The 25,883-nt window shown below is 41.2% G+C and overlaps 1 protein-coding gene across 7 annotated transcripts in view; it reads right to left on the bottom strand.

The window, feature by feature from the left end:
• Nucleotides 1-25,883, bottom strand: part of plxnb1b (plexin b1b) — a 63,862-nt gene that overhangs the window by 35,105 nt on the left and 2,874 nt on the right. The gene's annotated exons all lie outside the window — the stretch shown is intronic.

Raw genomic sequence — 25,883 nt, forward strand, 5'->3', positions numbered from 1 at the left:
TGCAAATGTTTAGTTCAAAATTTTTTACCCAATTGTATTTTCTACTTTTTAAATTTTTAAAATATATTTTACCTTCCCCCTTTTCTTTCTAGTCACCTCTCCTCCTCCCCCATTGTCTTCAAGCACTGGCACAGAAAGCATGATTATTTCTTTTGAGCTTGCAGCTGTTGATGGAGTTTACTCAAATTGACAGTTGCAGAAAAAGATGGAGACAGACTGAAAAATGTTTTTTTTTTTTCCTACCACAGCAGAAAGCTTACTTTGCAGGTGGAAATTGTCTGTATTTGTGGTAAAAGAAGGGCAAATAGTAAATGTTCATCTTGTTTTATAAATTATCTGTCTATCAGTTGGGGGGGGCGGTCTCAGGGAGGAAGCCCAGACACTCTTCTCTCCAGCCACTTCCACGAGTCTTCTGGGGGGATCCTGATACGTCATGCCACCCATGAAATATAATCACCTCAGCAAGTCCTGGGTCTTCCCAAGGGACTCCTCCCAGATGTGCATCCCCACAATGCCATCCAAGGGAGGCGGCCAGGTGGCATTCTGGCCAGATGCCTGAACCACCTCAAGATTTGAACTTTTAAAGGACAGCAGGACAACTAGAAGCCATCAGAATATTTAGCAACGTTTTGTTAGGAGAGACAATGAAACATTCACCCATAACATCTTGCAGGAGGGACACCAACCTTCGCAAATGCTCACTCATGTTCACTAGTGTCTTTTTGTTTCTTTTATTTCTTACATGAAATCAAACAATTAAAGCACAATGCCGACACACACTTCTGTTTACTGCAAACTGCATTAATCAAAATTCAGTTGGTTACTGCAATGTGTTGCCTGCTGACACTGTGGTTGGAAAGTTTGGCCAGCTGCCAAGAAATTATTTACAGAGAACCCTGTCCAATTGCTGACCATTTGAACAAACACATTCCTCCTCGGCTGATGAACTGCACAGAGAGGACAAAGATGTGGAGGAGGAGGGACACATAGCTCTGTGCTTTCTTCTGGAAATGGCCCCCCAGAAAAAGATAAATACTTTTTCATATAGTTTTCATGATCGGGCTATTTTAAGGGATACATTTGATCAATGGCTTGACAAAGGGCTGTGATCAGAGGAGAGAAACATGCTGCTGAAGGAACTATGTAGATATAGTTTCCATGGTTGTTAAAATGTATGGCCCAAAAGAATTGACCCTCAGTTGAAGAGAGGCTGGGCCTGGATACAAGTGAGGGTAGATGTCCCAGTTTCAGAGATCACCTCTCTAGTTCAGTGTATCTCAATGGCTTTGACCAAACATTCACAACAACAACACAAAAAAAAAAAAAAAAAAAGTGCTGATGTAATATTTTGAAGGCGCCAACCTACAAATATCTGGGACAGCACCTGGATAGCAAGTTGGACTGATCCCCTGACATACAGTACAAGTATTCGCTCACCTGCCTTGACCCACATATAAACTTAAGTGACATCCCATTCTTAATCCATAGGCTTTAATATGACATTGGTCCACCATTTGCTGCTACAGCTTCAACTCTTCTGGGAAGGCTTTCCACAAGGTTCAGGAGTGTTTGAGAATTTTTGAACATTCTTCGAGAAGCGCATTTGTGAGGTCCCACACTACTGTTGGATGAGAAGGCCTGACTCTCAGTCTCCGCTGTAATTCATCTCAAAGGTGTTCTATCGGGTTGAAGTCAGGACTCTGTGCAGGCCAGTCAAGTTGATCCACTCCAAACTCTCATCCATGTTTTTATGGACCTTGCTTTAGCCAGTCGTCCAGTACTTTGCACAGTCATGTTGGAACAGGAAGGGGCTATCCCCAAACTGTTCCCATAAAGTTGGGAGCATGGAATTGTCCAAAATCTCTCATAGGTCTTATGAGAGATGATGAGGCCCTGTCATAGGTCAACAGGGGTACCACAGGGGTACTGCAGGGGTGTCACAAAAATTTTGGTTGACTTTTTAAATGTAATGCAGTTGTTCTTTATAGTCTTGGGGACTAGGGGGGAAAGAATCAAGGCTCTAACTGCGATGTAGAGTATATTTATGGGAGATTTCCTGATAGTGATCATAAATGTTCATAAATGGCAATGGTATGGCCACCCTACTGTACCTTGCATATTCAAAATAAAAACATGAATATGAACCTGTATATTATTTGAATATCTTAGTATGGAATGCACAATAGCAAGCTACATTATACATGCCACTATAGGACCCAATTTTATACACTATATATATATATATATATATATTTTTTTTTTTTTTTTTTTTTTTTTTTTTTTTTGATGACATAGCTCGCCTTCACTGCCCCTAACCATGAAATAAAATGTTGAGTTAGTATACAGAAATCCCCATTCGAAAACAGCTGCAGTTAACGTAATAATAAGAGTCAGGGTTCCTACACATTTGAAAATTCACAGACAGCATGGACATCACCTGTCTGTCGATGCAGCCGTGAAACTTAATGACACCTGGGCGGGCTTTATGTTTTAGAAAATAGAACTGTGTTAACAGGCTTGGAATCCTGAACGTTTTTCCATACAAAAGTCTCGATTTTCCATACTTTTCCATACTTGCGTAGGAACCCTGAAGACTTTGAGAAGATATACAATTAAAACGAACCTTCATATGTCTCTCGGCATTTCGAGAAAGCGGCTTGCTGTTTTTGGAGGGATGAGGCTAGCTTGTTTAGCTTCTGTGTCCTACGTTGCCCTGTGTATTCGCTGTACTTCTCCTGATGGGTCTCGTAATGTCGTCTGATGTTGTACTCCTTAGGCACAGCCACTTGTTGCGAACAAATTAAACATACTGGTTTACCCCCCACTTCCCAAAAGAAATACTTTTCTTTCCATCTCTCCTGAAAGATGCAACATTCAGCGTCAACCTTCCGCTTTTTAGATAACATCCTGACTGATATCGAGCGGGAGAGACTCGTCCCTTAGTACCTTGGTCAACGCTCGCGCTGCAACAGAGACGGGCACGAGCGAGAGACAAACTGTTGGATTACATGGAAATGAATTAAAAATTAATATTATACTTAAAACCATTAAGAATCAAAAAAGAAAAGTAGATTTAAATGTGTTGATATTGTATCATATTATTATTTATATATATAAAAAACTTCTCAACCACTGTTGTAACCGGGCCGGATGTGATGTCCATTCAGGTCGGTTCCGGCCCGCGGGCCGTCACCATGGCACCACTGCTGTAAGAAGATGCTCAAGCGCCGAAAATCCCTGTTCCCTATCAGGAGAAAGTTCATCAATGGAGGATCCCGTGCTGTCATCGCTGTGGACTATATGTCAACGGCCAGCAGTTTCATGACCTGGAGATCACCCATTGGCTCCATTAAAGCACGTCTCCTCTCTCCACCGGATTCATCGGAGTATGGTAACAGTATGGTTAACCCTCCTGTCGTGTTCGGGTCAAATCTGACCGATTTAAAACACTCATAAATATTTTGTTTTACATTTGATTGCCTCCAAGCCTTATGATATCCTCCACACTATGCACTTGAACATATAAAAGTGATGATCACCTGTTTCATTGAATTTTGAGTGTTTTAATCAACCTTGTTACACCTGTGGTGTTCCCAGTCAAAAGCCATACCGCCATAGGAAGTGAATGGGTATCCAGACTATAATCATTCATCAGACAGAAAACATCCCCATACACACACACACACTTCAGACTGAACAATGTCTTTTGCGGGTACACATCTCTCACATCTCCCATGTGAACCAAAATCCCGCTGAAACAATGTATCATATCTTCACACAGACTAGACAGGTGTCTGTTATGTGAACCCATCTCTTTCCCACGCTTTTGTGCCTATCCCCCACATGAACCTCACCTTCCAGACTAATCAATGTATCATCTTCACACAGACCCCATATATATATATATATATATATATAGCATGATGTTTGCCTTGCACTCCTTTTACTCTGAGCACAATGAGTAGGCCACTGACCAAGCGGTTCTCTGTCGAAGAGGTTCTGGTCCAGCTTTTTGGACATGATGAAGAGGGCACTGAAATTGAACCAGACAGAGGAGGATGTCTCGAAAGTGGAAGACAACCTAGATTTTGATCCAGACTTTGAGGAGACTGACCAGTCAATAGATGGAGAGGGAGAGGCCCCTGAGGAGACGTTCCAGTCGAAGAGTAGACACTTGCTCTGGTCTTCATCCCCCCACGACAGAGGAAGTAGAGTAAGAGTGGAAAACATCATAAAGATGACGCCAGGGCCAAACATGGTATGCAACATCTTGTATGGATGACATCAAGTCCAGCTTCCAACTCTTTTTACCATAGTCCATTGAGGGAATTATACTGGAGATGACAAACCTGGAGGGGAAGCGTGTGTTTGGGGACACCTGGAGAGAAATCGACTGGGGAAAGCTTTGGTGAGTCCTGTTATTCAAAGGCGCCAGCACATTCCCCGCACACCAGCCTCTGCCAGTCTGGTTAGGAGTGTGCAAGCCTCAGCCGTGGCTGCTCTCCCCCAACAAGGACATGGGCAGAAAAGGAAGCGCTGTGAGCTCTGTGCCCCTACAGACAACAAAGCAAACAAAATGCAAATGTGATGCCTATGTTTGCAAGGCCCACTCTGACCTGAGTGTCACATGCCACATTCATGTCACATTTTCTCTCTCTCTCTCACACACACACACACACACACACACACACACACACACACACACACACACACACACACACACACACCCCTTCATGTTGAGTTTGGCCTTTGGGTTTCCATTTAGTTTTTACATGACACGATTGGCTCAGCACAGCGCATTCTTATCATTGGCTGTTCGTGTTGTCTGTCAAAACATGGATAGAATTACTTCAATCGACCATGTCTTATCATTGAGGAAATGTTATTTTGTGATAATTATCGTTATTGTTTTATTGGTCAGCCCTATCTCATGGTTTACGCTGATTTGGTTGTTGCTGTTGTCGTCATCTCTATGTACCCATCTTCCCCATGTTGGTAGTGCTGCTGCTGTTGTTGTTGTTTTTGTATCCCTCATGACATCGATATCCTGTTCCTGTTTTCTCTTCCTATCCAGTCCTGAGCCTCAACCTGGTAGCTTTACCAGCAAACCAATACCATTGCCAATAAAGTTAAACGCAAATGGCGACCGGAGGAGTCTCTGCACATACGGGTCAATTCAGGGCCGTGATGTGTTGACACTCGAGTCTGATCTTGAAAAAATAAATAAATAAATAAAAAAATAAAACGGAATTGAGCATCGTGCAGTGTGAACGTAGAGTAGGCAACTTCAAATGGATCTTTTCTTGATTGAAAAGAAATTGCGAAGATCAGAAACATTCTGTCTCAATAGGAAGCAGAAAAATCACTGCATGCATTTCTTACCTACCTTTAGGTCAAAGCCTATAGATTAAAATTTAAGGTTTAATTAATGTTTCGGGTGGGGGGAGTTTGTTTTCTTTTTTTCTTTAGTTATGCTGCTACAGGTCTTGACTCCTGGGGATGCACTGAGCATCTCTCTCTCTCCCTCCCTCTATCTTTGTCTATCTGTGGCTCTCGCCCTCATGCATGTCACGTTACATATCACTAACTTTGTTTCTTCTTATAATCTGTGCTTTGTCCCTCCTGTCGCCATCCTACAGGTGCTGTATTCATCTCTGCTCCATATTCCTGCTCAATACCTGCTGCTGCAATAGTTCCTGTTAGTTATCATTATACACAACTACTCATTTCCGATTGTTACTTCTGGTAAAAACCCTATAACCCCTACTGCTAATATTTACTAATGGACATTTAGTGTTTAGTGGACAATTAAGCTGCAATCACAATTCATATTTGTATGCTTTGCTTTATGTTTATGCTTTTTTTTAATGGCATCTTCTCTCCTCCTGCTCTACCCAGCTTTCCTCTGCCTTTCCGTTCCTTCACACTTGCTCTCACTGGATCTATCTATCTCTCTGCCTCTGCTTCTCTCTCTTTCTCCCCGTCAAAGCAGATGGCTGCCCTCCTCCTTCTGCTCAAGCTTCTTTCTTGCCACTGTTGCCAAGTGTTTGCTCTTGGAGGAACATGTTGGGTCTCGTTAACAACTCCATTGGGCCTCACAAAGGAGAGGTCGCGGGTTCGGTTACCACGCCTGAGGCCTTTCGGACAAAAAAGTAAGTAGTAATTTTTATCATAGGTACACATCTATAAAAAAAAAAAAATCTAAAATCTAAAAATGGGGCTGTCGCTGGGCAACACAGACTTTCAACTCCCTCCACAAATTTTCTATGGGGTTGAGGTCTGGAGACTGGCTAGGCCACTCCAGGTTCTTGAAATGCTTTTTACGGAGCCACTCCTTCATTGCCCTCAATGCTCTCCCTGATGGAAGTAGGTTTTGGCCCCGTTCATTCTTCCCTTAACACGGATCAGTCGTCCTGTCCCTTTTGCAGAAAAACAGCCCCAAAGCTTGGCGTTTCCATCCCCACGTTTCACAGTAGGTATGGTGTTCTTGGGATGCAACTCAGCTTTCTTCTTCCTCCAAACACGACGAGTTGACTTTTACCAAAAAGTTCTATTTTGGTTTCATCTGACCACAATATTCTTCCAATCCTCTTCTGGATCATCCATATGCTCTCTGGCAAATTCAGACGGGCCTGGACATGTACTGGATTAAGCAGGGGGATATGCCTGGCACTGCAGGATTTGAGTCCCTTCCGGTGTAGTGTGTTACTGATGGTGGCCTTTGTTACTTTAGTCCCAGCTCTATGCAGCTCATTCATCTCACCATTCTCATGATCATTTTGACCCCACCAGATTAGATCTTGCATGGGGCCCGAAATTGAGGGAGATTATCAATGGTCTTATATGTTTTCCATTTTCTTACAATTGCTCCCACAGTTGATTTATTCACACCAACCTGTTTTCCAATTGTAGATTCACTCTTCCCAGCCTGGCGCAGGTCTACAATCTTCTCCCTGGTGTCCTTCAATAGCTCTTTGGTCTTGGCCATGGTTGTGTTTGGAGTCTGACTGTTTGAGGCTGTGGACAGGTGTCTTTAATACAGATAACGAGTTCAAACAGGTGCCATTAATACGGGTAACGAGTGGAGGACAGAAGAGCGTCTTAAAAAAGACGTTACAGATCTGTGAGAGCCAGAAATCTTGCTTTTTTTTTTTGTGGGTGACCAAAGACTTATTTTCCACCATAATTTACAAATAAATTCTTTAAAAATCCTACAATGTGATTTCCTGGATTTTTTCCCCCTCATTTTGTCTCTCATAGTTCAAGTGTACCTATGATGAAATTTTAGACCCCTGTCATCTTTCTAAGTAGAACTTGCACAGTGGCTGACTAAATACTTTATTGCCCCACCATAAAAATATGTGACTTTGTTGAAAGCAACAAAATGTAATTCATAACTTAGTCAGTCTATACCCTTAAGCGAGAAAGGACAAAATATTGGTATAGAGGATTGTATGGCCCTGTTTGCCCCTGTGTGAGGGCCATACAAAGACCCTACATCCTGGTCATAGCGACATACAGTAGCAACAGCAGTGAGTGTGCGCTGTGTGGTTGTTCTTTAACTGCGTTTAACAGCCTTTTTAAAAGTATCTGGAGTTGGGCGGTAGTAACCATTCAGCACAACAGCAGGCTGTATCTATTATTTTGCATCTCTTTTTGTAACTTTTCAAAGGATGGGGTGAAATGAGGAAGTCTCTTGGATATGACAGACAGTTTCTTCTCCTACTGCATGACTATGATTTGAGCTCCGTGGATGCCTCAGTGCATTTTGCTGAGGAAATTTGTAGGGGTAATAAGTCCAGGCAGGACTGGTCTAGTAAGCCAAGAAAGCCTCAGAAGCAAGAAAGACACTGTGATGCAATTGACAGCAGACCAGGGCTGGTCTGGTCTGGTGATTGGTTGCTGGTTGTGGTAAGTGTGTTACGTAATTTCTGGTCACTGATGGTTGCGCTCTGTGTCACATGTCACTCGATTAATCCGACAGCAAATTGTTGTCACATTAACACTGGTATAAAACTCAATATCTCTCCCCTTTCCAAAGCTTAGAGTCGATTCTCCTGCTCTGCTAATCAAACCACACGATGAGCAATGTCCTCGCTCCCCCTCTCTCTCTCCACTCTCTCTTCCTCCTTCTCCCTCTCTTCTCCTCTTCTGTGTGCCTCATGTGTAGCTATTCTTCTGCCTCCTTTTATTATAGCACCTCTTGTCATAGATGCAGGATGATGATAGAAATGTAGGCGAAAATTAGCAAGTTAGAGTCAGGGCTCTGTACCTTAGATAGCCCAGCTTATGCTAGCGTAGCTAGCTGCCCCCCTGTAGCCGGTGTGGGTCAGGGCGGCTGGGTGACTGTCCGACACAAGAGGCATAGTCTTAGGCAGCAGCCCCAGGTTCACCACCGACCATTTCACGATTCCAACAGGTTCTCCCCACTCAGCGACACACCCAGTTAGCGACACCGGCGGCCATAGTTAAGTGTATACCAGGGGCCAGAGCAGGCGACATCCAGTCTTATCTGAAACTGCTGGTCATCGTTCCCAACAATGCCATATCTAAATTCAAATGAGGATTTCACCCATACACAGATTGATGACCTTGTGATTAGCACTATGGCCACACTGTGTTCAAATCGTGACGATGCCGTACCTCTCAAAAAGAAAGTAATAAAACAAAGGAGGCTGGCTCCCTGGTATAGTTCCCAAATCCATGCCTTAAAGCAGACATCAAGGAAATTAGAAAGAAATTGGCGTTCCATTAAGCCGGAAAAGTCTCACACAGCCTGGAAAGATAGCTTAAAAACATATAAAAGAGTACTCCGCAGTGCTAGAAGTTCATATTACTCAGCACTGTAGCCAGGCTGACAGAGGGCCATAGCTCAGTTGAACAAGTGATCCCCTTAGCTCTAAGAAGCAAAGATTTCATGGACTTTTTTTTTTACAGATAAAATTTTCATAATCCGAGAGAGAATACATCAGCTCTCACCTACATTAGACAATAATCTTCTACTGAATACAGCAACTCCTGAATCAACTGCAACGCCTCTTTTACATCTAGAGTCATTCTCACCTCTGAATCTCTGAGCTAGCTTCTATAGTTTCATCATCCAGACCGTCAACCTGTCTATTAGACCCAGTACCAACTAGCCTCTTTAAAGACATTTTTTTATTCGATTGAGCCGTTCATTCTACATCTGATTAATTTGACTTTATCTTTGGGTTATGTACCTCAGACTCTTAAGACCGCAGTCATCAAACCCCAGTTTAAAAAGCTGAATCTGTTGCTGTATGTTTTGGCAAACCATAGACCCAGAACGAACCTTCCATTCACTTCTAAAATCATTGAGAAAACAGTAGCAGACCAATTACATGACCACCTGGATGGGAATGTTTTGTTTGAAGAGCTTCAGTCAGGATTTAGAGATCATAGCACAGAAACAGCACTGGTTAAAGTCTCCAATGACATTCTAATGGCTTCAGACAATGGATCAGCCTCCATACTTCTCTTTCTAGATCTCAGTGCTGCATTCAACACCATAGATCATAATATTTTACTGCAGAGACGGGAACATGAAATTGGGATTAAAGGAATTGCACTAAGGTGGTTCAAATCCTATTTATCAGATAGACATCAGTTTGATCATGTTAACAACAGCTCCTCCTCATGCACTGTAGTCAGTTATGGAGTCCCACAGGGTTCGGTACTTGGAATGAGAATGTTCTTAGGCACCCAGAATTTAAAATCCTTCTGTTAACATATAAAGCTCTTAATGGCCAAGCGCCATCATATCTCAGAGAGCTCAAAGTTCCTTACTGTCCTAGTAGGCCACTCCACTCTCTAGATGGAGGTTTACTTGTGGTTCCTAGAGTCTCCAAGAGTAAATATGGAGGCAGATCTTTCAGTTATCAGGCCCCTCTTCTTTAGAACCAACTTCCAGTATCGGTCTGGGGGGCGGACTCTTTAGCAATTTAGCAAAATCAGGCTTAAAACTATTTTTTATGACAGAGCTTATAGTTAAAAAGTTAAAGCCCTCTACGCTATGTGAAACTCTTTCGGGGAGTGAAGAAGAGAAAGAGCCCTGGCTCTGATGGTATCAGAGGCTGAGGAACTGTGCAGTAGAATTGGCTGACATTTATATTCTTTATTTTTCCAATGGCCACTGACTCTCCACAGGATCCCCAGTCTGTGGAAGAACTCCATAATTGTACCCGTGCCTAAGAACAATCACTTAATGATTTCAAGCCAGTAGCATATAAAGCAACAAGTTCTGTCAGATATACAAGTGCCAGACCATTTAAAATTTTGTAAGTTAGCAGCAGCACCTTAAAATCTGCTCAAACATGAATGGGGAGCCATTGAGCCCATGAAAGGCCAGCACAGGAGTAATATGCTTGTACCCAGATGATCCAGCTAAAATGCGAACTGCCACATTTTGAACCAACTGCTGACCTCAAAAACTCTTTTTGGGCAACCCTGATAAAAGAACACTACAGTAATCCAGCCTGGATATCACAAAAGCATGGATAAGGTTTTCAGTATAATTCAGTGGTTGATTTAATAGTTGCAATTTTTATAAGGTGAAAGAAGGCTACTCATGTCAATTCCTTTACATGCAAATCAAATAAAAGGGACTGATAAAAGAGCGCACCAAGGTTCTTTACCCTGTCCTTGTAATGAATGATACATTCATCAAGACACAGGGTGAAATGGTCAAACTGGTGCCTTAATTTTGCCAGTCCAATAGCTATCATCTCAGTTTTAGCTGAGTTTAGTAAAAGGATATCTGTTGATAGCAAGGTCCTCACAGCAGCTAAACAGGCTGAAAGTCTACCAGAGTCAGAACCATTCCCTGTGATAACTGGCATGTAAATTTGCAAATCATCAGCATAACAATGCAAAACAATCCCAAAAGAGCGCATGAGCTGACTTAGTAGTGCCAGATACATTGAAAACAACAGTTGACCTAGGACAGAGCCCCGAGGGACCCTGTGTCTAACAGAACAAGAGTCAAATAGTATGCTATTGTATACAACATGTTGAGATCAATCTGACAGGTAAGATCTGAGCCAATTAAGCACCTAGTATACAGTGGTCCACTGTATCGAATGCAGTACTAAAGGTCCAGCAACAAAAGAACAGTCTGAGTCAAGTCATTTTTCAATTTTGCAAGGGCTGTTTCTGTAGAACAATTAGCACGAAAAGCAGACTGTAGCCGCACAAATAAATCATTCAGTGACAGAAATTGTAAAAGTTGATTTGAGACCAACCCTAACTAACCCTAACCCTAACTAACCCTAACCCTAACCCATTCTCTCAAGACTTTTGATAAAATAAATAAATAAAAAAACAACTATAATTAGCCATCTGGAGTTTCCATCCAGATTTGGTTTCTTCAGTAAGGGTTTAACCACAGCAGTCTTAAAGCAAGCTGGAAAAACCCCAGTGGAGAGAGAGAGGTTAAGGATAGCTAAGACATAAAGTAAAGTCATAAAGGCTAAAGTTCTTAATAAGCCATGCTGGTAGAGGCTCCAGAGAGCAGGTAGCACTTCTTGCAGCCAGGGAAGTAGACTCAAACTCAGAGAAACCTGCACAACTGGACATAGTGGCAGCACAGTCTGATCCCCCAGCAATTGACGGGCGTATTCTAGATCGAATATCCTCTACTCTGTCATTAAAATACTCCATAAAATCCTGTGCAGAGAGGTCAGTGCTAATGACTGGCTGTTGGTCCTGTGTGTGTGTTAGCCTAGAGACAGTGTAAAATAAAAGCCTTGGGTTGTGCTTATTTTTCATAATCAAATTAAATTCAAAAAAAGGAGGTCTTCGCAGAAGACATCTCAGACTGGTAGGTGGACAGGCTGTCATGCTATACTTGATAGTGAACTTCCAGGTTAGAGCGACACCACTGACGTTCATGTTTTCTACTTTCTGAGCATTAACAAGCTATCATTTAGCCAGGGCATAGGATTTTTATGAGAAAACTTTGGAGCCCTTGCTGGCACAACCAAGTCCAACAGACCCTGAAGATTACCATTAAAGTTTCTGGTAAGACATTCCACTGAAGAAGATTGACTAAAAATGAAGTCGACCACATCCGGCAGTCCCACATTAAAATCATTCAACGTTCTGGGGCCAGTATATGGAGTTGGCCTCAGATTTGGTGAAATTTTTTCCATTAACAAAAAGGTGAGAGGTGAAAATATCAAATATCAACGAGTCATCTAAAAATGGCGAAACACAGATTTAATTAATCAACAATCCATAGCCTAACACTTGTCCACGCTGATGTGTTGGTCCAGACACAAACTGTGTGAGATTAAGACTCAATCACATTTAAAAAGTCATTGACTGGTGGCTTATCATCACAACAACTGTGAATATTAAAATCTGCAACAATTAATATCCTCTCATAATGAAAAATAAATCTGGATAAGAAGTCTGCAAACTCTGAGATAAAATTACGCTTAGGTGTACGACGATAAAAACAACCGAGAGTTTATCTTGAAATGCTGAAATTCAAAGCTATTGTAAGGATCACCATATGGAATCAATTTGCATTTAAATCTGTCCCGAAAAAGTGAGGCACCCCCCCTCCTTACAGTCAGTCTAGGAGAGCTTAAGAAGCTACTGTCAGGAGGAAAAAGTTCCATTAGTGGCACTATTTCCCTGTCGCATCCATGTCTCTGTTACACACATTAAATCCAAAGCATGGGAGTTGCAAAAGTCATGAAGGACGAAAGTCTTGGATAGGGACTGGGGAGCCATCCTGACCTTTACCACACACCCACACACACACCGCCTCCTCCTCCCCCGCACACAATGGAGATTTGTGATCCTGACAGGAATGAATGAATGAGTGGGAGAGGTAGGACCTACTACAGCAGGAACCTTAGGCACATTTGGCCAGAGAGGGAAGCTGATGAGCTGCCATACTAGTAGTAGTAGAAGACTCCAGGGCGGGGGTGTGTGGTGTAAACAGTCATTCACGTGGAGCCGACTGTATGGCATGCTGTATGTTCGCAACTAGCACTGAGCTGCCCAGTTTGTTTGGGTGGACTCAATCCGTCCTGTAAAAAGAAGGACGGTTCCAAAACAGATTGAAATTGTTGATAAAACCAAAGTTATGAGCACTGCAGGTGGACTGGAGCCAGGTGTTGACAGTGTTGGTAGTTGACCACTGATTTTGTCAGCTCAGATTGCCGATGAGTAGTGTCATTACAACCAACGTGGACTAGCACCCAGACTACAGAGGAAGAAAGAAAGTGGAATAACCCAGGTAGTTTGTAGAGGATGTCTGCAACTGTGGCTTCGGGAAAACAGCATGATGGCTTTGACAAAACGAATCTCTGGTGATGCTGTCACCCACTATCAAAGTGGTAGGGACGAGCAGGGGATGAGGAGAAATAAGATGGGGGGGGGGGACTTGTGGCGGGCCAGTGAGTGAGGCGAGTCAGTGGCATCAGAACTGGGAGGATTCCCCGCCAGGCCCCGAAGAGGAAGCCCACTGGAGTGTCAGAGCACTTCAGAATCCTGCTCAGGTGGAGAATGGTCGAGATGGATAGGGTTAGGATGTCCTTGTCAGACAGCCAAGTGTGCCACACACTGTTTACACAGTCTACTCGTCATCAAATGCTCTCATGTCCTCCACTGGTTCACCTTCGGGTTGCGTCCTTTCCCCTTTGTTATTTGTTCTTTACACAAATTACTGCCAAAGCAAGTATGAAGGCCACCATATTTTTTAAATTTGCCAATGACTCTGTGATTGTGTCTTTGCATAATGACCAGCCTGACCTATGCCCTGTCCTTTCTGACTTCTGACTGCTGTAAATCTTCCTATCTTGACATTAATGTATCTAAGACCAAAGAGATGATTGTGGATTTCAAAGAGAATCCTACCATTTTTCTACCAGTTACAATCAATGGTCAGACAGTAGAGCGTGTACATAAGTATAAATACTTGGGCACTACCATTGATGAAAATCTGTCTTTTCATCATCACATAGATTCTGTCTGTAAAAGAGCAAACCAGCGTTTGTATTTTCTGTGCAAGCTTCGCCTTTCTAACATTGATTGTATTTTTATGAGGATGTTCTACTCATGTTTTATTGAATCTATCTTAACTTTACCTTTATCAGCTGGTTTGGATTCACTTACATTAAAAATAAGAACAAACTGATGAACACTGTTAAAATGTGTCGTAAGGTGGTGGGTACCGCCTGAAATGACCCCTTTCAGCTCTATAAGGTGAGAGTTCTGAAGAAGGCCCAAACAATCCTTGCTGAGCCTTTTCACCCTCTGGCCATGGAATTTTGTTTGCCCCCGTCTGGCCACAGATACAGATTGCTTCAATGCAGGACAAACAGATGTTAATTGAACCACACTGTTTCGGCTACCATTAACAGTGTGGTTAAATTATTATTGTGGAAGTGTCTTTTCTTTCGTTTTTTATTTTAGCTATGCTTGCTGGCTGTACCACAATTTAACCACGGGGAGAATAAAGCTGACTTGACTTTTTTCCCCCACTTTCAACTGAATGTTGTCAATTTAGTGAGTCTGCTATAAAAAAAACATCAAAATCTAGGGAGGAAATGGCACAGCATCACTTAAATCAACAGTTCCACCATTGTCAAGGCCGTTAAGCTTTATGTTTTAAAAAGTACCACTAACAGTGTGTTTTTGGCCACAGACACTCTGTGATTACACAGCAGAAATTCCATCTTTTTCTATTGCCTAGCCCTCTTGGGCTTGCTGGCTCACGGGTAATGCCTGCAAACTTCTGTTCTGCGATTATTTATTAGTGGTTAGCTACAGTCAATATGTGATGGCAACTAACTCAGCTTTTACTGTTTGAGATCAGTTATGATATTGCAGTATGAGCTGACAAGTGTGAAAACAAAAAAGTAATTCTAGAAGTTTGGGGTTCTAACATAGGGGCTGGAACCTCTGTGTGTGGAGTTTGCAGTGCTTTGATGGAGTACAGGAGTTTGTGTTTACACTGGCTCTGGTCAGACCTGTTAGTAAAACCTGTCTGTCCTGATCTATCTCCTAATGTGGTTGGGGGTGGTGTGGGCAGAGTGATAAGAAAGCAAATGCATCCTAAATGCATCATGGATGCGTTCACACCTGAGCTTATCCACTGGTGATGATATCACCCGAGGCTATTTTAATAGATTTGAACAGGTTCAGGTAGCAAGGCAGCATAGTACATACTGCCGTTTCCTCATAGAAAGAAGATTGTGGGTAATTTCTGGGTGGAGTTTTGCAAGTTTAATCCGGGTTCATCCGGTTTCCTGCCACAGTCCATAGATATCTATGTTTAGACTTAATCGTAATTCCACATTGTCCATAGGCCTGAGTTTGAGTGGCTGTTTGTCTCTGTCTCGATGCCCCTGCGCTATACTAGTGACCTGTCCAGGGTGTACCCAACCCTCACCCAAGTGAGCTGGGATTTGCTCCAGCACCCCCTGGAATAAGCGGTAGAAGATGAATGAACAGGGTCACTGATAAATACAGTTTTAATCTCACAGTTGTGGCTGGAGTGAAGAGTGATCATCTGAAATGGCTTTTTTTGACCACTCTGCTGTAACTGAGCAATATCTGGCTTTGGCAAATAAGCATTATGAATGTAAATGAGATTGATTCCAATGTTAAAGAAATTTTAATGCCAATTGGCCAATTTATACATTTTAATTTCAAAGAGACAGCAAAACAGACAGAAAGAGAACCTGATTGGTTTGGCCACAGGCAGAAACCGTACAAGGAGGTAGTTTAAGTTTAATAACTACTTACGTTATTTAATTCTATGTAATTCAATGTTTCACTAGAACTGCAATTGCAGACTAGAGTCTCGGAACTGGAATGGAAAGATTAACCTGCAACACTGGTTTTAAAAGAGTGATTAAAATGGCATCAGTGGAAAAGGTCACACATCCTCAGGATCTGAGGATTGAGCCGTTCACATTCTAGATTTGATTAATCTGACTTTATTTCTGGGTTATTGGGTTATTCTGGTTACAAACTACCTGGGTTATTCCACTCTCTTTCAACGACACGACCATCTGGATGGGAACAGTTTGTTTGAAAAGCCCATCATAGCACAGAAACAGCGCTAGTTAAAGTCTCCAATGACATTCTAATGGCTTCAGACAATTGATCAGCCTCCATACTTCTCCTTCTAGATCTTAGTGTTGCATTCGACACCATAGATCATAATATTTTACTACAGAGCATGGAACATGAAATTGGAATTAAAGGTGGTTCAAATCCTACTTATCAGATAGACATCAGTTTGTTCATGCTAACAACAGCTCCTCCTCATGTACTGTATTCATTCATGGAGTCCCGCAGGGTTCGGTACTTGGACCAATCCTCTTTACACTTTATCTGCTTCCTCTAGGCAATATTATCAGGAAACACAGCATCAACTTCCACTGCTATGCAGACGATATTTAGCTGTACCTATCAATGAAGCCAAATGAAGTCACTCAGATAGTCAGACCGCAGGCATGTCTTGAAGACATAAGTCTGGATGACTGGAAATTTTTTACTTCTCAACTCTGACAAAACAGAAGTTATTGTACTCCGTCCTAAGCACCTCAGAAAAATACTATCTAATCATCTCATCAGTCTGCACGGCATCACTTTGGCTTCCAGCTCCACTGTAAGAAACCTTGGAGAAATTTTTGACCAGGACATGTCCTTTGTCCCTCACATAAAACAAGTTAGTCGGGCAGCTTTCTTCCACCTGAGAAACATTAGGATAATCAGAAACATCCTTTCTCAGGATGATGCAGAAAAACTAGTCCATGCATTTGTAACTTCTAGGCTGGACTACTGTAACTCATTACTATCTGGATGTCCAAACAAATCTCTAAAAGACCTTCAGTTAATTCAGAACGCTGCTGCACAAATATTAACAGGAACTAGGAAAAGAGATCATATCTCTCCTGTGTTAGCTGCTCTTCATTGGCTGCCAGTAAAATATAGAGTAGAATTCAAAATCCTTCTTTTAACATATAAAGCTCTTAATGGCCAAGCTCCATCATATCTCAGAGAGCACATAGTTCCTTACTGTCCTAGTAGGCCACTCCGCTCTCTAGATGGAGGTTTATTTGTGGTTCCTAGACTCTCCAAGAGTAAATCTGGAGGCAGATTGTTCAGTTATCAGTCTCCTCTTCTATGGAACCAACTTCCAGTATCGGTCCGGGGGGCGGACTCTTTAGTAATTTTCAAGACCAGGCTTAGAACTTCCCTGTATGACAGAGCTTATAGTTAAAAAGTTAAAGTCTACTACTCTACTCTTTAGCTATGCTGCTATAGGCCTAGGCTGCTGTGGGAAGGACTGAGCTTCTCTCGCTCTCTCGCTATCTGTCTCTCCCTGTCACCCTCTCTCCCCCTCTCCCTCTCACTCGCTCTCGCTCTCCTTTCCTCACCCCTTGCATGCGTTGATAAGAACCATCCTTCTTAAAAAACACAGTTTCACCCAGTTCTAAGCATTTATACTGCATTTACTAACCATGTTCTGCCAAAGTCTCAGTCTCTCCCAGTTCCTCTCCTCTCTTTCCTCATCCTGCAGGTGGTGACTCATCGCCATCCCATGTTCCTGCAACACTTGCTGGTCCCATATTTCATGAATTCTGTACTACAGCTCAACTCCATGAACTTATAATGCATTGATTGAGAGAATTGCGATGACATTTATTGCAAAGTGATGTAAGTGAATTAATTATTTATTATTAGTTAGTGAATTAATAATTAATTTAATGTGAATTAACTTCACATACCGCACCAAGGTCCAACATTGACAAATATAAAAATCAAAAATAAAGCAAGCTTATTTATATAGTGCCAAATCATAACGTAGTTCCATTAAGGCACTTTACATATAGAGGGGGTCTAGACCAAACTCTTTATGGAGTTGTTAAAGAGACCCAACATATCCCTCAAAGAGCAAGCACTTGGTGACAGTCAAAAGGAAAAACCACCTTCAATAATGAGTTGCTGTTTAAATTGCATGACCTTGTGAGGTGGGGCAAAAAAAGAATATCGCACCAGCACACTCACAAACCCTCTCTGCATGCTCCATAACTTGAGAAACAGAAGTCTGGTTTAATTTGCACCCAGTTTAAAGCTACTGAGTTGGACTGGATGGAAAGGATTATCTCTGGAGACCTCAAACTTTCCTTTAAAAACAATGAAGAGATTGTTATTTATGAGAGCTACCTCAAACCTCACTGGTATGCAGACCTTTAGTGCTTCATAAGTTCTGTGACTACATTGCAACATTTGTCACAGTGCGAATCTGAATTATACTATACTATACTATACTACTATACTACTTTCTGATCAGGCTCAGAATCTAAAGTTATAAAATCCAAGGACAAAAGTGCAGGCTATGTTCTGTGCACAGCAGTTCAGTGTAACTGTGAGTACATTTGTCTGTGTAAATAAACCCAACATCCTAAACACCATTCATTCATTTCAACGTTTTGGGCAGTGGAAAGAAAAAAGCCTTGCAGGGTGAATGTTGTCACAATGCAGGGATAACAGAGCCCTGTGAACCCTGGCCCCTGTGGGAGCATGAATGAGCGTCATGGGAAACTGGCAGCTTCTAAATGTTTTTGAAATGTTTTTTGGGCAGCTTGTAAAAATATTGCTCTGCTAAAGCAACATGTTTACTGTCTGTAAATGAGGTTATCAGTGGCTCTTCAGTCATGTGATAACAGCAATAACAACAAGAATTTACGATTCCATCACCCACTATGGGCTGGAAATTTATGACCAAAGATTGTGAGATCATTCAAAAGCCAATGACATCTTCTCATAGTGAGTTTAAGCATGTAAATGTACATTCCTCCAGCTAAGTAAGGTAGTTTCCAGGGAACGTTGTTCTGTTCTTGTGGAGTCCACCAGCTGCTGGAAAAGGTCCTGACCTTTTAACATGCCTATCCAACATTTGTCCTTAATTTTCCATTGCAAACATTTCCCCACCCCCACTCCCTTTTCCAGCACAGAGGGTCCATTCCCCCAGGGTGTTTCAAGGGAGTTAAGGGGAGGGGTGAGTCGATTAAGGGGGAGTCGTCCTGAGAAAAGGGCGTTTCTGGGGGAACTGGGGGCTTAAAGTTCTCTAAGAGTATTCATTGTTGCTACTTAGCAACAGTGTGCTGTCGGAATTTCAGAGCACTGCTTTTCACGCTTGTCTGCATGCCACGAAAAGCCATACACACTTGCACAAAGTAACGAAAAAAAGTCTAGTTAGTGTCACCAGATTCATCTTGTATTGTATTCTTGTCTTTAGTCAAAAATCAGAGCGAGCTGCCTGACATGTAGATGATATTGAATTTCAAGCATGTTTTTTCAATCAATTCATTTAAAATCATGAGTAACAATGAATGACCAATAGTCTGACTCCAGTACACAAGAAGAACCTTCACACTAAACACAAGTCCATTAGTCTGACTATAAATCTTTTAGTTTTAAAAATTAACATCCTACCACAACTACTTAAAATTCAGGGCCACTTCAGTTTATTTTAAAAGAAGTTCCAATGCCAGAGCCTGAATGCTCAAGGTTATCTTCCAGATGGTGGACACTCCCTCCTCAGGCAAACCCAGTCACCTACCCTTCCTCTGAGGAAACAGAAGGATTTTGCTGTCAACACCAGCTGTTTTCCAACTGACAGACAGGAGAGGAGATGCTGACATCTTTCGCACTTTCTTCCCCCAAGTCCTTGAGGTAACACCTTCACATCTCAAACATCCACTTCTTCCTCATAATTGATTTGTTGCAAGCTGGTTTTTTCAGCCTCCTCTTCAACAATAGGAACAATGGAGGCAGGTTTTTTTCTCCCCGTTCATCCTCTCTCCAGCAACAAGGGAAGAGGTTGCAAGTCTTGCAAGACCATCCCTTTCAAAGCTGCAGAGTCAAAGTGCCTGTTTGAACTGCAAAAACTTGAAAAGAGAATGCTGAGCATTTTGCATTTCAACTACGCATTTCAGTTCACTATAATTTGCACAATGCAATTCATGATTTTTCGATCATCTTACGGTTTACCCTTTTTATCTAGTCCAGACCTAGAATTTACTATCTGCTGAAACTGCTGCAGCAAGCACTCATAAATAGTAAATGCCATTTTAAATTACAAAGTAGCATTTAAAATTTGATATATTAATGAACAAATTCTAATAATGATTTAATTATTAGCATTGGAGCTTAGTGTAGAAAACATCCTGCTGCACCTTTTCATGTTAATGAGTGCTGAGTGTTGCTTTCACTCATTTAGTTCAAATCAGATTTATTTATATAGCACCAAATCATACCTAATTTACATCAAGGCACTTTATATATGAGGAAGATCTAGACCAAACTCTTTATAAAATTATTTAAGGAGACCCAACAGATCCCCCGATGAGCAAGCACTAGGTGACAGCGGCAAGGAAAACTTCCTTTGAGGCAGAAACCTCGGGCAGAACCAGGCTCGGGGGGGTGGCCAACTGCCTCGACCAGTTGGGTTGAGAGTTCAGCATTTAATACTGTGCAACCTCACCTGCTTTTAGAGAAGCTGAAGGACATGAATGTCAACACTACCCTGGTTTAATGGCGTTATTCTTTTTTAGCTAATCGCACACAGCAAGAAGAGGTCACTGGCAAACAAAAACTGTAATACAGGAGTCCCCCAAGGCTGTGTAACTTCACCAGTACTATTTACATTGTACACTAACCACTGCTGGAAAATACATCCAAATTATTTTATCTTTAAATTTGCAGACGATACAGCTATTGTTAGTCTTCTGCATAAGGACATGGACTCTTGTCTGCTACAATGAAATCAACACCTTCATTAAGCAGAGTGACAAAAACCTGATGACCCAGTGGTCATTAAAGACCAGACTATCAATCAGGTATCCACAAAAAAAAACAAACAAAAAAAAAAAAAAAAACCGAGGTGTCCATATCTTCACTGCTGGAAATCACACATGATTTTAGAGTCTTATCAGATATGGAATGTCAGCCTCAATTGGTACAACTGAAGAACAGGTTGGCTAGCATGCACAAAACAGCAATGAAGGTAAATGGTATGAAACAATGCAAGTTCATAAAGAAACCAGTCGGTCATGGTCTCTTCAGACGCCACTCTGAATGAATGACTATGAACTGTGACTGTTCCAGCCTTTGTTTTTGTAATGATGTGATCCAGTCATGGTGTCCTTTGTTATTGCCAAGCAATGACATTAGGGAACAATAAAGCTTACTGTGTTCTAATCTACTCTACTTTGCTATTGTATGAGGATATACAGTGCTGTGAAAAAGTATTTGCCCCCTTACCGATTTACTTTTTTGCACCTTTATCGCAAAAGCCATCTGAACTTACGTGGCCCATTTGGAAAAGTAATTCCCCCTAAACCTAATAACTGGTTAAAACCACCCTTAGCAGCAACAACTGCAGTCAAGCATTTGCGATAACTGCCAATGAGTCTTTTACTATGGAGGAATTTTGGCCCACTCTTCTTTGCAGAATTGTTCTAAATCAGCCACATTGGAGGGTTTCCGAGCATGAACCGCCTTTTTCAGGTCATGCCACAGCATCTCAATTGGGTTCAGGTCTGGTCTTTGACTAGGCCACTCCAAAATCCTAATTTTGTTTTGTAAGCCATTCAGAAATGGACTTGATGGTGTGCTTTGGATCACTGTCCTGCTGCAGAACCCAATTGCGCTTCAGCTTGAGGTCAGAAACATGGTTCCTTCAATCACAGCAAGTTGTGCAGGTCCTGAAGCGGCCCCAAACTATGATACTATCGCCACGTTTCAATGCTGGCATGATGTTTCTTATCAAATGCTGTTTTCATTTTACACCAGATGTAATGGGATGCACTCCTTCCAAAAAGTTAAACTTTTATTTCATCAGTCCACAGAATATTTTCTCAAAAGCTTTGGGGATCATCAAAATGTTTTTTAGCAAAAGTGAGACAAGCCTTTATGTTCTTTTTTGTCAGCAGTCGCTTTTGCCTTGGAACTCTGCCATGCATGCCACTTTTGCATAGTCTCTTTCTTATGGTTGAGTCATGAACGCTGACCTTTACTGAGGCAAGTGAGGCCTGCAGTTGTTTAGATGTTGTTCTGGGTTCCTTTGTGACCTCTTGGATCAGTTGTCACTGCGCTCTTGGGGTAATTTTTGTAGGCCAGCCACTCCTGGGAAGGTTCACCACTGTGCCATGATTTCTCCAAGATTTAGAAATGGCTTTGTAATCTTTTCCAGACTGAGACATGTGAATTACTTTTTATCTTCTCCTGAAGTTCTTTGGATCACAGCATGATGTCTTGGGTTCAATATGGCCTACTTAACCTTGTCAGACAGGTTCTATTTAAGTGATCTCTTGATTTGTAAGGTCTGGCAGCAATCAGGTCTGGGTGTGGCTATGAAATTGAACTCAGCTTTCCACAATATGATTAATCACAGTTCCCTCATCATTTAACAAGGGGGGCACTTACTTTTTGGAAATGGATATGGAAAGGAATGGTAAAATAAGCAGCAGAAGATAAAGAAAAACTTTTCAGAAATACAATTTTAGGAACAAAACTCTAATCATGCAAAGTGCTTGGTGATTGATAAAGCTCGTGTCCACAGGTACACAAGAGTGTATGAAGTTTCTTCAACTTCTTCAGAGGCAACTGTGCCCTCTTTGCTCAAATTTGGAATTGTTACTACAGAGGTACTAACTTTGCATGCATCCCTTTAAGCAGCGTGGATTAGAATGAAGTTAAAAAGTGCAATAACAGGAGCTGTGCCTCTTTATTGTGTGCAGCTGTTGACCATGACCGCAATTTTCCTTGTGTTCTATGTACTCAGAAATTTACCTTTAAGTCTTTGATTCCGGAACTCCTTCCCTCAGTCAAACTAAATAATTTCCAGCCCATTTGTTAATTTTTGCATTGAGTTTATAACCCAGAAACCTCCTAGTAAACCCATGCTTGCAAAGTGCTCTGACTGCCAATCACCCAAATCCAATTTTTAGGTTAAGCAAAATCTCATGAAGTATATTCAACATGTTACATTTTCTTCAATACTCAAAGAAATGCTTCCTCTGCAAATTCATGTTCAATTTAATGTGTGACATGCATATTTCTAAAAGCATGATGTATTCCAATATTATTGGAATGTAAAGAGCTCTTGTTCAGATCAAAGTCAGTCTAGTTCAGGGTAAGAAAGCTGACTATACTTGTATAAACAATCATGACGTGTTCCCACACTTTTAGCACACCCATGAGATTCATTCATTAGGAAACAATTGTAGAGCATGCACACTCACTGTGAGCTGCATATCGTGGAGGCATGCAGTAGTATATCACAGTGAGTTAATAATTCAAATTTAGACTTTTAGACTAGAAATTTAGACTCACTTGCTGCTTCAAAGGCATTTACACGCAAACTCATAAATTGTACAGCACTTCATATATCCTGGATTGAATTGACGTATTGAATAGTACACAGGCATGGGGCATCCTCAGGAAATTTCAGAGATGGTTATTGTATCTCCAGTAACAAAGAAGATTCATCTATGTAAAAACCTGAAGTCACGGCATGAATATGTAAAAAAAAAAAAAAGAAAAGAAAAAAAAAAGTAATAACAGCACAAAACTATCAATTTCATGCCTAGAAACATTTGGTGTCAATGGGTGTCGACACCAATATCATGACGACATATGATATATGATATACAAACCTAAATATAGCACAAGTTTCATTTACTGTAATTTTAACATTGTCTGAAAACAACACATAGACAACTCCCAGTGGGCTCCACATTGATTAATTTCTCAAGGACATAATCCATACAATATAATATATTGATACATGTATATTAATACTATAGTTGTAAAGCTGTTGGGTTTTTTTTAGTGGAGAATCAGAAAAGGCTTGCATTTGACAGTATGGGTAACCTGTAACCTGTCATTAAGCTTATTTAAACTGGTCAAGTCTTGTGTTTACTTAAATTAAACAAAGCATAGAATGTCCAGTTTGCCATCTTTTCAAAATAATCTGAGTACTAGGATTAACCATTTTTCCCAATTATTCATTCAACTTAACCTTTGCAATGTTTCAACACCAGTTTAAAGAGGTGTCATCTCCAGAATTGTTGCAGTTTATGACTTTCCAAATATATGCCATTGTTAAAACTGTCTGCTCGAAGGCCTGATTTATCTGCATGTGTGTGCATATGATCTACAGCAAACCCTCAACCTCAGTTTGAGCCAAGAGGAATCACCACCTTGCATTATAAGTTTGATAATATTTAAATGAATAGATAACCTAAAGAGCACAGGGTACTGCACACAAATACCACCCATAATAAAATAGCATATAGTGCAGTTTTTTGCAATTGGGTACTACTATGCCTTTCTCTAAATTTTCAAGTGATTTCCTCCTAAACTTTTACTGTTCAGGCACTTAGAAATTTACACTGTACTACCCTCAGATGAGGCTATATTTAATGTCTGCTATCTGGAGGTGTCTCAAAATGTGGCAGTGGCATGTTGCAAGAGACGTATCAGATTTCAGACCTATTTAGTATCCTGTTGCTCAGGGTTTATACCAGCAGTACATTGTACCTTGGTGCATCTGCAGGCTCACAAGGATGCATGAAAAGCCATTTTCAGTAGGTTACTGATATAATGCTCAGTGATATGATTAAATTGAGTATTTAATCTGGTCATTGGAATGAAAAAGACCAAGTCCCCTGCATCTGTCCTTTCAAATGGCATTGATCCCATGTTGAGCTATCATCATCTTAAAAAGGAAAGATAAAAGACTGGTTGCCAGCAATGTCAAAAACAGTTTTCCTGTCATTAGACTTCACCTGTTTGTTCCACAAGAATCCATAACATAAACATTATGATATGGCAGTTTAGGAGCTGGTCAATGATTGAAAAATTAATTAGCTTGTACATGATGTCATCTACCTTGTCTGAATGCAAAAATATTTAAAGCAGCTCACTTCCAACTCTGTACAATGAATTTTGAGACTGCAGGTCACAGGTCAACCAAGTCACCATTGGCTGATAAAGCTGTCAATCAAATTTGTTTCAGATTGACATACTTATCAGCCATACAGGTGTGTTTGCTTTCAGCCAATCATATGGCTTCTTACATTTCTCCACACTTAAACCAATCACATGGAGAGATTTAATCAACCTCAACCTATCAAATCAAAATCAAATCAGATTTATTTATATAGCGCCAAATCATGACAAAGTTACATCAAGGCACTTTACATATACAGCAGGCCTACACTGAACTCTTTATAAAATGATGTAAACCAAGCACTTGGGGACAGTGGCAAGGAAAAGCTTCCTTTAAGAAACAGAAACCTCAGGCAGAACTGGGCTTGTGGGGGCATCTGCCTCGACCGGGTTGGTTTGAGAGAGGGAGAGATGAGAGCAGGAGGAGGGGATATTCAACACAGGTGCAGGCAGGAACATATTTATCAGTAACATTTATCTGACTATCCCCTCATTGTAAATCAGCTGAAGCGTCCTGCTTAGCAAAGTTAAATGTTTGAATGAACATAAACTATGCAACCGTATGTTACATGTCACCTTTGCAAAACGTGTTGTATATTGTTGCCATTACGACAATGGCAGAGTGTCAGTAGAGAAATTATTGGCTGAAAGCAAACACACCTGTTTGGCTGATAAAGCTGTCAATCAGAAACATACATTTGATTGACAGCTTTATCAGCTGGCATTTTAGGGCAGTCTCAAAATTCAACACAGATTTTGTAAATGCACATTCATACATTTGTGAAGTCCGAAATACCACTTTGAAAGAAAGCATGTGCATTCATGTGTCTGAAATATATTTACAAAACAGCCAAATATGACTATGAAACAAA

Source organism: Echeneis naucrates, chromosome 5, assembly GCF_900963305.1.
Source record: "Echeneis naucrates chromosome 5, fEcheNa1.1, whole genome shotgun sequence".
Lineage (NCBI taxonomy): Eukaryota > Metazoa > Chordata > Actinopteri > Carangiformes > Echeneidae > Echeneis > Echeneis naucrates.